A 15,097-nucleotide genomic window follows, 5' to 3' on the forward strand; every position below is an offset into this window, starting at 1 on the left:
CCTCCTCTAATGCTTTAGCTCTCAGCTTGGATGGTATAACAACTCTCAATTGCCACATAAGGCAATCCCCGTCAAGGGCAAGTTCATGCTGATGTCGGTAAAAAGGTGGAACTGGAGTATCTGCTGCATACTGTATTCCAGTCATTTTGGGTGGCCATGTAGACCTGAGACAGTGTGGGATTTTTTCTTGATTTCCTTTGGATCATCTTTGCCACAACAGGGAGACCTTTGATTACCCTTAGGGAGAATACATCAGGAAGAGTGCCCTCATTTGTAAATATTTCAGGGATTTCCTTTTCCAAAGTAAAAGGGATAATCCATCAGCATTTCCATGATTAGTCGTCCTCCATAATTCGATCCTGTAGTTGTGTCCTCCAAGAAACAGAGCCCATCTCTGCACTTGTGCTGCTGCTATTAGTGGAACACCCTCCTGTGGATTGAAAATGGACTCTAGTGGTTGATGATCAGTAACAAGGCTAAACTTTCTCACATACAAGTACTGGTTAAAATGTTTCACACCTTAAACCTGATTCAAAGCCTCTTTGTCAATCGGTGGGTAATTTTTCTCTGCAGTGGTAAAGGAATGTGGGGCAAAGGCTATGGGGCATTCATTTCCATCACTCATAACATCAGACATCCCACCCTGCAAAAACTCATTTCAGGGAGGTAGCACCCCCCCCCCACAACACCATATCCCCCGCCCGTCGACCTCCAAGGGTGTATGTAATACTTTGTTTAGTGATTTTGTCTAATCTGTAAACCAAGTTGGGTATATGCAGCAAATATGACATTAAAATATGTGCTTATATTATCATGTTTATTCTATTACAACTTTAAGCAAGTCTACAGGGAGTTTGGCCTCATCACGTAGGACATCAATAGCGTAGCTCCTTAGCAGCTAGCCAACTAGTTTGAATAACGATAGCTATGCTGTAATGACACCTGTTAAACTCACCTCAACATGTCTTTTACATTTTAACCCGCCATGGGCAATAGAAAAGTCACTGTTGCAAACAGTGCAGCGAACAACACTGTCATTATTTTTGAGGTCGACTGTAAAGCCCGCCCACAGAGAAAACTGATATGTCTACTTAGCAGGGGTTCCCAATATTTTTTGCACCGCAGACCGGTTTAATATTGACAATATTCTTGCGAACCGGCCGACCAGGGGGAGGGGGTGTTAATTACGACCGGAATATCGGTGATAAGTCAATAGCATCATAACATTTCAAGTAACGTTTGGATATTAAACACAGCGCATATTTTCCTCGTATGAACATATAAAATCATTGCAACACACCAATATCGCTGCATCTGTGGGAGCCCTGGGCTTGTTTTCCTGCAATAAGACGGTCCTATCGAGGGGTGGTGGGAGACATCGATATTCGAAGGGGGTTCCTTATGCCCAGTCTATTCGGCAATTTAGTTTTCATTGCATTCATTGCAAAAAACTCCGCTTCGCGGTGATATGATGTTGAAAATGGAAGCAACGTTTTCAGTGCTTTCGTGGCTATCTCAGGGTATTTAGCCTTGACTTTGATCCAGAATGCCGGCAGAGATGAATGTCAAACATACTTTTCAGCCCGGCGTCATTTACAAACTCGAGGAGTTGATCTTTTTCCCGCCCTGACATGGATGACGCGCGGGTAATGACCTGGCGTGCGTTCAAGCTCAACAGTGCGTGACAGGGAATGAGGAAAGTTGCAAATGACTCATACCGTTTCATATCGCCAAAACATATTGTTTCCTCACGGCTCGGCGGTTGGGGACCACTCTTAGCACGAAGAGAGACCAATCAGGATGCTCGCTCTCCCTCTCCCGCTCAAAAAAATCCACTTCCGGGATATTGTATATAATTTCCGGGCGTCAGGGAGCCACTATCGATATGCTGGAGACTCCCGGATCTTCCGGAGAGGTGCGATGTCTGTAATACGTGACATGACTGTACCTATACAGGTGTCACAGGCAAGCTTCACTGGACAATGTGGATCATAACGTGTGATTACAGTGTCTTACGTCACCATTTTCTTTGCCTTTTGGAAACCACCTCACACTGCTTTGTCCATTGTCATTTCTTGCTGATCTGTGATAATGAGTTCAATTGGTGGAGCGAGTAGCCAGGTCTGGTAGAAACTTGTTAAAGTAATTGACAAATCCTAAAAAAAGGACTAAAAACTGTGACACATTCTTCTTCCTTGGGGTATCCACCACTCTTTGAATTTTCTTGGCATACTTGTGTAATCCTTGGTGGTCAATGTTGTGACCCAGTAAATGATGATTACTTTAAAGAATTGACGTTTGTTGCATTGTGCTTTGAGTCCATAATCTTTGAATCTTTTTAACACTGACTTGAGATTTTGGAGATGCTCCTTGTCATCCTTACAGGTAGTAATGATGTCTTCCAGGTAACACTGAGTGCCCGGAGAGCCTTGCAGTACCTTTACCATAGCTTTCTGCCAGAGTGCAGGTGGAGATGCTACTCCAATAAGTCCATTATAGTGATAATGCACTTGGTGAATGTTTATGGTAAGAAAAACTTTGGACTCTTCTTCCATCCCCGTCTGTACGTAGGTCTTAGCTACAGTGCCTATAAAAAAAGTGCTCACCGGCCTTGGAAGTTTTCATGTTTTTTTGTTTTACTACATTGTATCACAATGGATTAATTTGGCTTTTTTTGGACACTGATCAATGGAAAAAGACTCATGTCAAAGTGAAAACAGATCTCTATGAAGTGATCTAAATTAATAACAAATATAAAACACAAAATAAGTAATTGCATAAATATTTGCCCTCTTCAAGTCAGTATTCAGTAGATGCACCTTTGGCAGCAATTACAGCTTTGTGTCTGTGAGGATAGGTCTCTATCAGCTTTACACATCTGGACACTGCAATTTTACCCCATTCTTCTTTACAAAACTGCTCAAGCTCTGTCAAATTGCATGGAGATCATGAGTAAACAGCTCTTTTCAAGTCCAGCCACAAATTCAAAATTAGATTAAGGTCTGGACTCTGACTTGGCCACTCCAGGACATTAACTTTGTTGTTTTTAAGCCATTCCTCTGTAGCTTTGGGTTTATGCTTGGGGCCATTGTCTGCTGGAAAACAAATCTCTCAAACCGCAGTTCTCTTGCAGACTGCATTAGGATTTCCTACAGGATTTTCCTGCATTTCTCTGCATTCATTTTACCCTCTACCTTCACAAGCCTTCCCGGCTTGCTTCAGTGAAGCATCCCCAAAGCATAATGCAGCCACCACCATGCTTCACGGTAGGGATGGTGTGATTTTGATGATGTGCGGTGTTTGGCTTACACCAAACATAGCATTTACTCTGATGGCTAAAAAGTTCAGTTTTGGTTTCATCAGTTCATCGAGACTTACCCCGGATCTCCCATATACCTTCTGGCAAACTCTAGCTGAGATTTCATGTGCTATTTTCAAAAGTAGCTTTCTCTTTGTCACTCTCCCATAAAGCTGCGACTAGTGAAGCACCCGGGCAACTTGTTGTATACACAGTCTCTCCCATCTCAGCTACTGAAACTTGTAACTCCTCTAGTATTGTCATAGGTCTCTTGGTGGCCTCCCTCGCTAGTCCCCTATTTGCATGATCATTCAGTTTTTGAGGATGGCAGATTTATATAGATTTAAAGTTGTGCCATAGTCTTTCCATTTCTTGATAGCGTCCTTCAGTACTTCTGGTGTAAGCTATATTGCTCGTTTATTGCTAGTTTTCACATTGTAAATCTCAAGGCTAATCCGTCCTGTATCGATCATTATTAGAGCATGCAAATTCTTCTCTTTTTGAAACTGCACATGGACTTTTTAGCTTTTTCTCTTCCCTCTGCAGTCCACACACTCTTTGTATGTGTCCTACTTTAATGCATTTTCTGTAAGTTTCACCAGCTTGTTTGGTCAGCCAGGTTTCTGTTCAGATGTTGCAATTTTGTTTATGCTGATTTTCATTTCTGACAGCAATTCACTTGTGTCTCCATCTGTTGTTTCCATTGATACAGCTATTTCAACTGCTCTTTTAAATTTAAGTTTTGCTTTAGTTAGTTTGAATGCTTTCTTGTAATTTTTCATAAACTATATGATCTCTCAGTGTGTCATTAAGCCCATTACTAAACTGACAATGCTCAGACAACTTCTTTAATTCAGCCATGTACTTCCTTTTGATTCCACTTATGAAGCCTAAAGTGTTCTGCAATGAACAATGGTTTCAGTTCTAAATGTTCATATGTTACTTTCATGATCTCAACAAAGCTCATTTCAGCTGGATTGGTTAGAGAATTTAAACTTCTAGGCAAACTGTATGGTTTTAAATTCAATGCACTCAGCACAATTGGTACTTTTTTCTCACTGGCTATTCCATTTGCTTTTATAATACTGGTCATTCATTCAGTATACAAAATCCAGTTATCTGTTATGTAATCTTTCTGATGTAGCCAGCCATTGTTACTCTTTTCAATGATTATTATCACCCAGTACTCACTGTTTCTGAACCCATGAATTCTTCAGTATTCTGTATTCTGTGTTTTTCCTTTTTACCACTGTTATGTTTTGTAACCCCAAAACATAACACTAATTGGAAGAAAAACAAGGGAATCCAAAATGAGAGTCTAACTTCATGATTACTTTAGGCAAGGTGTGTACGTATCACATGGTAGTATGCAGTTTACTCATTTTTAAATACAGTATAACCTGTAATGAAATATTTAAGTGAACAAGAATTCTTAATCAAACAAATTTACAATATTATTCAAATACTACTGAAACATTAAATACACAACAGAAATATATTTTTATTTTCATCTTGCAGTGTTTAGATAAGATGATAGAGTTTGATGGAACCTGAGTTTCTTATACATACTAGTAAAAATGCTGACGTTCTACCTTCATAAACCATAAACAGGAACTTTGTTCATTTGAGCTTTCACTACGGAGCAATTTCACAATCATGGACTTTTTGTAGATACAGGGTGTTACCCAACAGACCATGGATTTGGCAAGCTGTGCTCACAGCAGGCAATATGTCTGGATCATTTACAGCTTATGAAAAAAGTAGCTTATTTGAACAGTAATCACAGAATAGAATAGCTACCAGAATAAAGAAACCATTTAGCCCATTATCTCCATGCCAGCTGCCAACCAGTACAACTCCCTAGTTACATCTACGAGCCCTTTCTCTGCAGTCTGCCAATGTTTTTCTTTACTGTATATTTATCCACTCAATGGAAACTACTCCACCATACCCACAGGCTGTGGCTTCCAAGTTGCAAACAGCACTGCAAAAGCAAGATTTTCCTTATGTCATTCTTAACTTCTGTCCCTTTTTATTTGATGCTTGTCTATCAAACTCTCCAAACTCTCCAACAGTCTCTCTCTATCCATTCTGTCCAGCCCCCTCAAAATTTTATATATTTTATTAAATGTGCCCCAGCCTTCAATTCTCCAAAGAAAACAGCTGAAGGCTCTCTACTCTATATTTTCAACTGTGGTATTGCACTTTTTCCCCAAGAACCATTCTCATATATCTCACCAGAACCAATCTGATGGCTTTCCATCCCTCCTATAATGCACTGACCAGAAGTTAACAGAATTGAGGCTAGACCAACACATCATAAAGATGCAGCATGGCTTCAGAATTGTGTACATCTTAATAATTTTCTCAACCTGCCCTGCCACCTTCATTGAGTTGTACACCAATATCCTCATGTCACTTGACTCCTGCACTTCTTTTAGAATGGTTTCCTTTATTCTTTATTGCCTCTTTTCACCTTTCCTACGGAATTGCATCACTCTGCTTTTCTCTGCATTAAACTTCATCTGCCATGCATCTGCTCATTTTGCCGGTATGCTGCAATCTATCACTCTGGCCTTTGCAGTTAACGATTCAACCAAGATTTGGTCATTGACAAATTGAATAGAACATAGAACAGTACAGCACAGTACAGGCCCTTCGGCCTACAAGGTTATGCTGACCCTTAAAACCTGCCTCCCATATAACCCCCCACCTTAAATTCCTCCATATACCTATCTAGTAGTCTCTTAAATTTCACTAGTGTATCTGCTTCCACCACTGACTGGCAGTGCATTCCACGTACCAACCACTCTCTGAGTAAAAAACCTTCCTCTAATATCCCCCCTTGAACCCCTTGCCTTAAAGCCATGTCCTCTTGTATTGAGCAGTGGTGCCCTGGGGAAGAGGCGCTGGCTGTCCACTAATCCTCTTAATATCTTGTATACCTCTATCATGTCTCCTCTCATTCTCCTTCTCTCCAGAGAGTAAAGCTCTAGCTCCCTTAATCTCTGATCATAATGCATACTCTCTAAACCAGGCAGCATCCTGGTAAATCTCCTCTGTACCCTTTCCAATGCTTCCACATCCTTCCTATAGTGAGGCGACCAGAACTGGACACAGTACTCCCAAGTGTGGCCGAACCCGATTATAGAGCTGCATTATTACCCCGCAACTCTATCCCTTGACTTATGAAAGTTAACACTCCATAAGCTTTCTTAACTACCCTATCTACCTGTGAGGCAACTTTCAGGGATCTGTGGACATGTACCCCCAGATCCCTCTGCTCCTCCACACTACCAAGTGTCCTGCCATTTACTTTGTACTCTGCCTTAGAGTTTGTCCTTCCAAAGTGTACCACCTCACACTTCTCTGGGTTGAACTCCATCTGCCACTTCTCAGCCCACTTCTGCATCCTATCAATGTCTCTCTGCAATCTTCAACAATCCTCTACACTATCCACAATATCACCAACCTTTGTGTCATCTGCAAACTTGCCAACCCACCCTTCTACCCCCACATCCAGGTGGTTAATAAAAATCATGAAAAGTAGAGGTCCCAGAATCGATCCTTGTGGGACACCACTAGTCACAACCCTCCAATCCAAATGTACTCCCTCCACCACGACCCTCCGCTTTCTGCAGGCAAGCCAATTCTGAATCCACCTGGCCAAACTCCCCTGGATCCCATGCCTTCTGACTTTCTGAATAAGCCTACCGTGTGGAACCTTGTCAAATGCCTTACTAAAATCCATGTAGATCACATCCACTGCACTATCCTCATCTATAGGCCTGGTCACCTGCTCAAAGAACTCTATCAGGCTTGTTAGACACGATCTGCCCTTCACAAAGCCATGCTGACTGTCCCTGATCAGACCATGATTCTCTAAATGCCCGAAGATCCTATCTCTAAGAATCTTTTCCAACAGCTTTCCCACCACAGACGTAAGGCTTACTGGTCTATAATTACCCAGACTAACCCTACTAACTTTTTTGAACAAGGGGACAACATTCGCCTCCCTCCGATCCTCCGGTATCATGCCCGTGGACAACAAGGACATAAAGATCCTAGCCAGAGGCTCAGCAATCTCTCCCCTCGCCTCGTGGAGCAGCCTGGGTAATATTCCATCAGGCCCTGGGGACTTATCCGTCCCAATGTATTTTAACAACTCCAACACCACCTCTCCCTTAATATTAATGTGCTCCAGAACATCAACCTCACTCATATTGTCCTCACCATCATGAAGTTCTCTCTCATTGGTGAATACCGAAGAGAAGTATTCATTGAGGATCTCGCTCACTTCCATAGCCTCCAGGCACATCTTCCCACCTTTATCTCTAATCGGTCCTATCTTCACTCCTGTCATCCTTTTGTTCTTCACATAATTGAACATTGCCTTGGGGTTTTCCTTTACCCTACTTGCCAAGGCCTTCTCATACCCCCTTCTTGCTCTCCTCAGCCCCTTCTTAAGCTCCTTTCTTGCTATATTCTTCAATAGACCCATCTGATCCTTGCTTCCTAAACCTCATGTATGCTGCCTTCTTCCATCTGACATAATTCTCCACCTCACTTGTTACCCATGGTTCTTTCACCCTACCATTCTTTATCTTCCTCACCGGGACAAATTTATCTCTAACGTCCTGCAAGAGATCTCTAAACATCAACCACATGTCCATAGTACATTTCCCTGCAAAAACATCATCCCAATTCATACCAGCAAGTTCCAGCCTTATAGCCTCATAATTTGCCCTTCCCCAATTAAAAATTTTCCTGTCCTCTCTGGTTCTATCCTTTTCCATAGTAATGTTAAAGGCCAGGGAGTGGTGATCACTGTCCCCCAGATACTCACCCACTGAGAGATCTGCGACCTGACCCGGTTCGTTACCTAATACTAGATCTAGTATGGCATTCCCCCTAGTCGGCCTGTGCACATACTGTGACTGGAATTCATCCTGGACACACTTAACAAACTCTGCCCCGTCTAAACCATTGGAACTAATCAGGTGCCAATCAATATTAGGGAAGTTAAAGTCACCCATGATACCAACCCTGTTATTTTTGCACCTTTCCAAAATCTGCCTCCCAATCTGCTCCTCGGTATCTCTGCTGCTACCAGGGGCCTATAGAATACTTCTAATAGAGTAACTGCTCCCTTCCTGTTCCTGACTTCTACCCATGATGACTCAAAAGAGGATCCTGCTACATTACCCACCCTTTCTGTAGCTGTAATAGTATCCCTGACCAGTAATGCCACCACTCCTCCCCTTTCTCCCCCCCCATCCCTTTTAAAGCACTGAAATCCAGGAATATTGAGATTCCATTCCTGCCCTGGTGCCAGCCAAGTCTCTACATCATAATTCCATGTATGTATCCAAGCTCTCAGTTCATCATCTTTGTTCCTGATGCTTCTTGCATTGAAGTAAATACACTTTAGCCCTTCTACCTTACTACCTTTACACCCTTTATTCTGTTTCTCTTTCCTCTTTATATGTCAGATCTGGCTTTACTCCATGTACTGTACTTGCAGTTCTCACATGACCTTTATCCCCCTCCACCTCACTATCTGCTCTAACACTCTGTTTCCACTCCCTCTGCAAATCTATTTTAAACCCCCCAGAGCAGCACTAGCAAACCTTCCCACAAGGATGTTAGTCCCCCTCCAGTTCAGGTGCAACCCATCCCATCGGAACAGGTCCCACCTTCCCTGGAACAAAGCCCAATTGTCCAGAAACATGAAGCCCTCCCTCCTGCACCAACACCTTAGCCACGTATTTAGCTGCATTATCTTCCTATTTGTAGCCTCACTAACATGTGGCACAGGTAGCAATCCTGAGATTGCAACCCTGGAGGTCCTGTCCTTCAACTTTGCACCTAACTCCCTAAAATCTCTTTGCAGGACCTTCTCCTTCTTCCTATCTACGTCATTAGTCCCTATGTGGACCACGACATCTGGCTGCTCACCCTCCCTCCTGAGAATACCGAAACCTCGATCCAAGATATCATGGACCCTGGCACCGGGGAGGCAACAGATCATCTGGGATTCTCGATCTCTCCCACAGAACCTCTTATCTGTCCCCCTGACTATCGAATCCCCTATCACTACTGCTCTCCTCTTTTCCTTCCTTCCTGAGCTGAGGGTCCAGTCTCGGTGCCAGAGATGTGACCACTACAACTTGTCCCTGGTAGGTCGTCCTCACCAACAATATCCAAAACGGAATACTTATTATTGATGGGAACGGCCACAGGGGTGCTCTGCTCTTTCTGTCTATTCCCCTTCCCTCGCCTGACAGTGTCATGTGACCAGCAACAATGAATATAGAATTGAGTCAGGTTTTATAAAAACAATCAAACATTTATTAAATTCTGCTCAATATAAAAAAATAAACAAACGAAAAACTTAACCGGAAGTAAACTGCTATGTGGCCATTTAACAAACCGCCACTCAGTACTAGTTCTTAAAGCGATAAATGCGAAAACAGTTCTTAAAGTGGTAAATTTAAACACAGTTCTTAGAATGGTAAATTCGAAAGTCCAAGAGATTTGTACAGTCAATTAGGAGAGACTTTCCTGAAGTAAAGAATTCCTTGAAGACACGACGTCACTGCCAATCCCAGCCTAAACCTGCCTTGTCTGCAGGATTCACGATGACAGAAATAAAATGGTTTAAAGGCCCTGACCTTTCCCTCTGGATACTAGATACTGCACAGCCTTTTCTGCTGCTTTTAGCAGGGGCTATCTCATGCAGATAACTCGTTTTTGAATGAATTTGATAATGGTCGATCCTATCTAAAACTGCTGAACGGCTTCTTCAGGCTCCCGTCCTCACTCTCCAATATTATTGAAAGGATACATTAACAAACCTGGCAGCGATTGGTTAAACTGCTGGTCCAACACTTTTGTACCTTACAATAGAACGTAAAGCTCCGTTTTAAATCAAAACTGCATCATAAGGCAAATACGCAGCGAAGAAGAGTATCTGGATGACTTTCTAACTGGAAAAACTAACTGCTTCACCCCAAGGGTCTCCTTTTATACCTGTGGTGAACATGTCATCACGTGACCTCACATCGGCAGGAAAATCACATCAGGTGATCTCCGCAAGACCATTACATCATCCTCACAAGACGGTCACAGGATCTCCATGAGGTATGTAACAACAGTCACCCAGCTACCTGTCTCCTGATGTTCAGGGGTGACTATCTCCCTGTAACTCCTGTCTATTTCTGTCTCTGCCTCACAAATGATCTGAAGTGCATCCAGCTCCAGTTTCTTAACTCGGTTTGTCAGGAGCTGCAGCTGGTTGCACCTTTTACAGGTGTAGTCATCAGGGACGATTGTACTCACCTTGACTTCCCACATACTGCAAATGGAACACTCAGCTGTCCTAACTGCTCCCTCTATTACCTACTTCTAAGTTAATTAAATTAATTAAAAGAGCTTACCCAGCCTTACCTCACTTGGGAGCAAGCTCGTCCTCAGCCTCTGCTCGCCAAAGCCTCTCGAGCCAAAGCCTTCCTACTCTGTCTCCCACTACACCGTTGCCCGCTCCTATGATGCCCAGTCCGTCAACCTGTTCGCTTTTTAAACTCTCCTGCTGTCTCACAGGCTGACCTTCACGTACTTGCACAGTCGTGCCCTGTTCAAACTGCCAAAGAAATACTTGTTGGTGCTTTACAGAACTTCAACAGCAGTCTAATACTCCTTCTTCAGTTTCTTAGCTTGAAACAGAAATATTCTGTTTTTTTTCCACACACAAAATGTTGGAGGAACTTCACAGGCCAGGCAGCATCTATGGGAAAGAGTACAGCTGATGTTTTGAGGCTGAGACCCTTCAGTAGGACTTGGCCCGAAATATCGACTGTACTCTTTTCCATAGATGCTGCCTAGCCTGCTGAGTTCCTCCAGCATTTTGTGTGGTTTGCTTGGATTTTCAGTATCTGCAGATTTTCTCTTGTCTGTTTTTGTTCCTCTGTGGCATCTTCTCTCTCCAGCAATAAAATCTTCTCTTGAATTAATGGTAAGACTCTTGGCAGTGTGGAGGATCAGCGACATCTTGGGGTCTATGTCCATGGGACACTCAAAATCTGCTGCGCAGGTTGGCAGTGTTGTTAAGAAGGCGTCTGGTGTGATGGCCTTCATTAACTTTGGGATTGAGGTCAAGAGCCGTGAACTAATGTTAAAGGTATATAGGACCTTGGTCAGACCCCACTTGGAATACTGTGTTCAGTTCTGGTCACCTCACTACAGGAAGGATGTGGATACTATAGAAAGAGTATAGAAGAGATTTAAAAGGATGTTGTCTGGATTGGAGAGCATGTCTTATGAGAATAGGTTGAGTGAACTTGGTCTTTTCTCCTTGGAGTGACGGAGGTTGAGAAGTGACCTGATAGAGGTGTATAAGGTGATGAGAGGCATTGATCGTGTGTATAGCCAGAGACTTTTTCCTAGGGCTGAAATGGCTAACACGAGGGGGCATAGTTTCAAGGTGCTTGAAAGTACATACAAGGGGGATGTCAGAGGAAAGTTTTTCTCACACAGAGAGTGGTGGGTGTGTGGAATGCACTGCCAGCAAAGATGGTGGAGCTGGATACAATAGGGTCTTTTAAGAGACTCTAAGATAGGTACATGGAGCTTAGAAAAATAGAGGGCTATGGGGTAGGGTAATTATAGGCAGTTTCAGGAGTAGGTTACATGGTTGGCACAACATTGTGGGCTGAAGGGCCTGTAATGTGCTGTAGATTTCTATGATTCTATGATACTATAATCAATAATTTCAGTTTTGCTCTCCTCTGCCAGGTTAGTTCTTCTACCACATGGTCAGCTTCCTGCTTTATCTTTCTATTTCTGCTCTCACCAACACCAACACACAGCAGTAGTAGTGACTCAGATTCAAAATCAGAATCTTGTTTAATATCACTGGCATACTGCATGTCATGAAATTTGTTGTTTGATATATATAAGTAAAGAGTGCAAAAAGAGAAAAAATACAAAAAAAAGAAAAAACATAGTGAGAATGTTTCTGGAGATTGCTGCCTTTGAGTGCCTGCTTCTTAAAACCTCCTCCTAATTCTGCAACTTCTTTGGGGATCCTATTTCTTTTTATATCCATATTGCTGGTACTGACATGACTGTTGGCTACTTACCCTCCCACTTTAGATGCTTAGCAGCTGTTCAGTGACATCTCTGGCCCCAGCACCACTGAAACAACAAAACATCCTGGAACCACATGTACAACCACATAAGCACATGTCTATCCTCTTTTGAATCTTCCATCACTATTGTCTTTTTCTCCCCTTTTCTTCCTTCTGTGCAGTTTTGCGGCACATCTGTGGGAGGCTTTTTTATCACCCGGAGAATGGTGAGGATCGCAAGTGCTCTGCCAGAGGGAGTGGTGGAAGCAAAGATGCTGACAACATTTAGGAAGTAACTACATAAGCATCTGAATTGCCCAGGCATTGAAGACTACTGGTCAAGTCGTGGAAGGTGAGAGAAAAATGCATAGGTTCCTACTGGTTGGCATGGAAATGATCGTTTAGATACCCTATTTCGATCCTATAGAGGTTTAATAGGAACTGGTAGGGCAGCCTTTTCACCTAGAGGGTGGTCTGTGTTGAGGAAATGCAGGTACATTATAACAACATTAGAAAGGTTCTAAGCAGATACATGGATATGTAAAGTTTGGGGAGAAATGGGTCAAATATAGGCAAATGGGATTAGTTTAGCTGGGAATCCTAGTCGGCGTGGGCCCATTGTTCCCATGTTCTATGATTCTATTCCTTTTATTCAGGCTCTGACTGCACTAACCCAAGAAACCATCAGCCATACCACAATCCAGGAGGGAAGACCTGTTTTTGAGAGTGATGGACTCACGGGAACCCCCTGTATTATCTGTTTGATGCAGCCAGTCTGATTAATTAATTATTAATTTAGAGAAGCTGTGTGCAACCAGCCCTTTGAGCCACACTGCCCTGAAGCTACCAATTTAACCCTTGCCTATTCACAGGATAGTTTACAATGGCTAATTTACTTACTAACTGTTCTGAATTTGGACTGTGGGAGGAAATCGGAGACCACTCCCTTCATCATGCACTTGAGCTGCATTATGACCAACCACTCTAAATGTACTAATCATGAAGTTTTCAGCCTCACTGATACGTCAGGATGACTCCAGCCTCTGCTTCAGCTCCAAAACCTGGAGTTCAAGCTGTTAGATCTACAGACAACACCTGCCTTTGTTTTCTGGCTTGCCGGGAGTGTCTGCCCACATGGCACAACGTGCATATTCTACTCAGCCTGGCTGATCTGCCCTTCCTCAGCTTCACATCTTGTAATTTATAAAGCGGAAATTGGAGAGCAGAAAATACACTTTCAGGTCTCTGTTCCCCTCTGTTTACGCTCTCTTGACGTATTTATAACATGTTATAAATCCTGACGTATTTATAACATTCTCAAGCGGAAATGTGGATCATAGTACATTTTGGGAAGAAAAGAAGAATGGTTCAATAGTTTAAATGGTGCAGTTCTAAACTGGATGTACAGATGGATAGAAATTTGGAGGGCTACATTGGAAGGAAAGGTTAGATTGATCTTAGAGTAGGTTATAAGGTTGGCACAACATTGTGGACTGAAGGACATGCACGGTGCTGTGCGGTTTATTTCTATACTCTACAGTATGTATATTTACACAAAGCTACATCAGTGACAGGGCAGTTTGAAAAAGTGGTTAATGAAGGATATTGATCCAGAACTTCATAAATAAAAGCACAGAACACACAAGAAGGTCATTTTGAACCTTTATAAAAACTGTTCAGGTCATCACTGCCATCCAGTTCTGACATCTATTCCTACATTGAGAATATCAAAACAGATTTACTCAAATGATTTCATTGACGAGGGACTTCTGTAAATAAAGAAGCTATCACTGTTCTCCCAACAGCAGTGAAGATTGAGAGAGATACACGGTAAATCATGACAGGTAAACTGAAACTGTTCTCATTGACCAGGACTGTTTAAAATGATTAGTGAAAATTCTAGGAGTAAAATGAAGGAATTTGCTTTTAATGGTAAGTTAAATCACAGAACATGCTGTGAACGGCATCTATGGAAAAAGAAACAGAGCTAATGTTTCAGTTTGAAGACCCTCCATCAAAACTGGGGATGTTGAAAAACAACTTATCTTTAAGTTGCAGGGAGGTAAGGGAGGGATTGACAGGACAAGGTAACACCTCTGATTGAATGAGTGAGTCCAAGATTGCCATGTGAGATACTATGTATAAAGGTCAATAGATTAATGATAGAGGTGAGAGAGAGAGTGAAATAAAACACAGGGAGACATGTAAAATCCGTGAAAATGTAGGAACTGTTACAGAGAACTGGAAGCAAATAGAAGATATTGGAAATGGCAGACAGCTCGGGCTCTATCCATCAAGAGAGGAAACCTAAGTGACAAGGGAACGTTACAGCTCTATAAAACCTTGGTTAGACCAGATGAAATATTGTGTTCATTTCTGCTCACCTCATTACAAGAAGGATGTGGAAGCTTTGGAGGAGATGCTGAAGAGAATTACCAGAATGCTGGGAGGACAGGTAGGCTGAGCTGGGGCCTTTCCCTTTGGAGCAAATGAGGATGTGAGGTGACTTGGTGATAAGAGACACAGATTGAGTGGATAGCCAGAGATTGTTTTTCCCAGGGCAGAATGGCTAATACAAGGGGCTAATATGGTGACTGGAGGAAAATATAGTAGGATAACAGAGGTAGTTTTTTTTTTTACACAGAGAGTGGAAGATGAATGGAAAGCACTG

At 42.5% G+C, this 15,097-nt stretch overlaps 1 long non-coding RNA gene across 1 annotated transcript in view; it reads left to right on the top strand.

The window, feature by feature from the left end:
* The first annotated feature begins 12,657 nt into the window (after positions 1 to 12,657).
* Positions 12,658 to 15,097, top strand: part of LOC140195438 (uncharacterized) — a 72,602-nt gene continuing 70,162 nt past the window's right edge. The window contains exon 1 of the long non-coding RNA XR_011885469.1: positions 12,658 to 12,778. This is a non-coding gene — a long non-coding RNA (uncharacterized lncRNA). The remainder of the gene's footprint in view (positions 12,779 to 15,097) is intronic.

The sequence above is a fragment of the Mobula birostris genome, chromosome 3, assembly GCF_030028105.1.
Source record: "Mobula birostris isolate sMobBir1 chromosome 3, sMobBir1.hap1, whole genome shotgun sequence".
NCBI lineage: Eukaryota > Metazoa > Chordata > Chondrichthyes > Myliobatiformes > Myliobatidae > Mobula > Mobula birostris.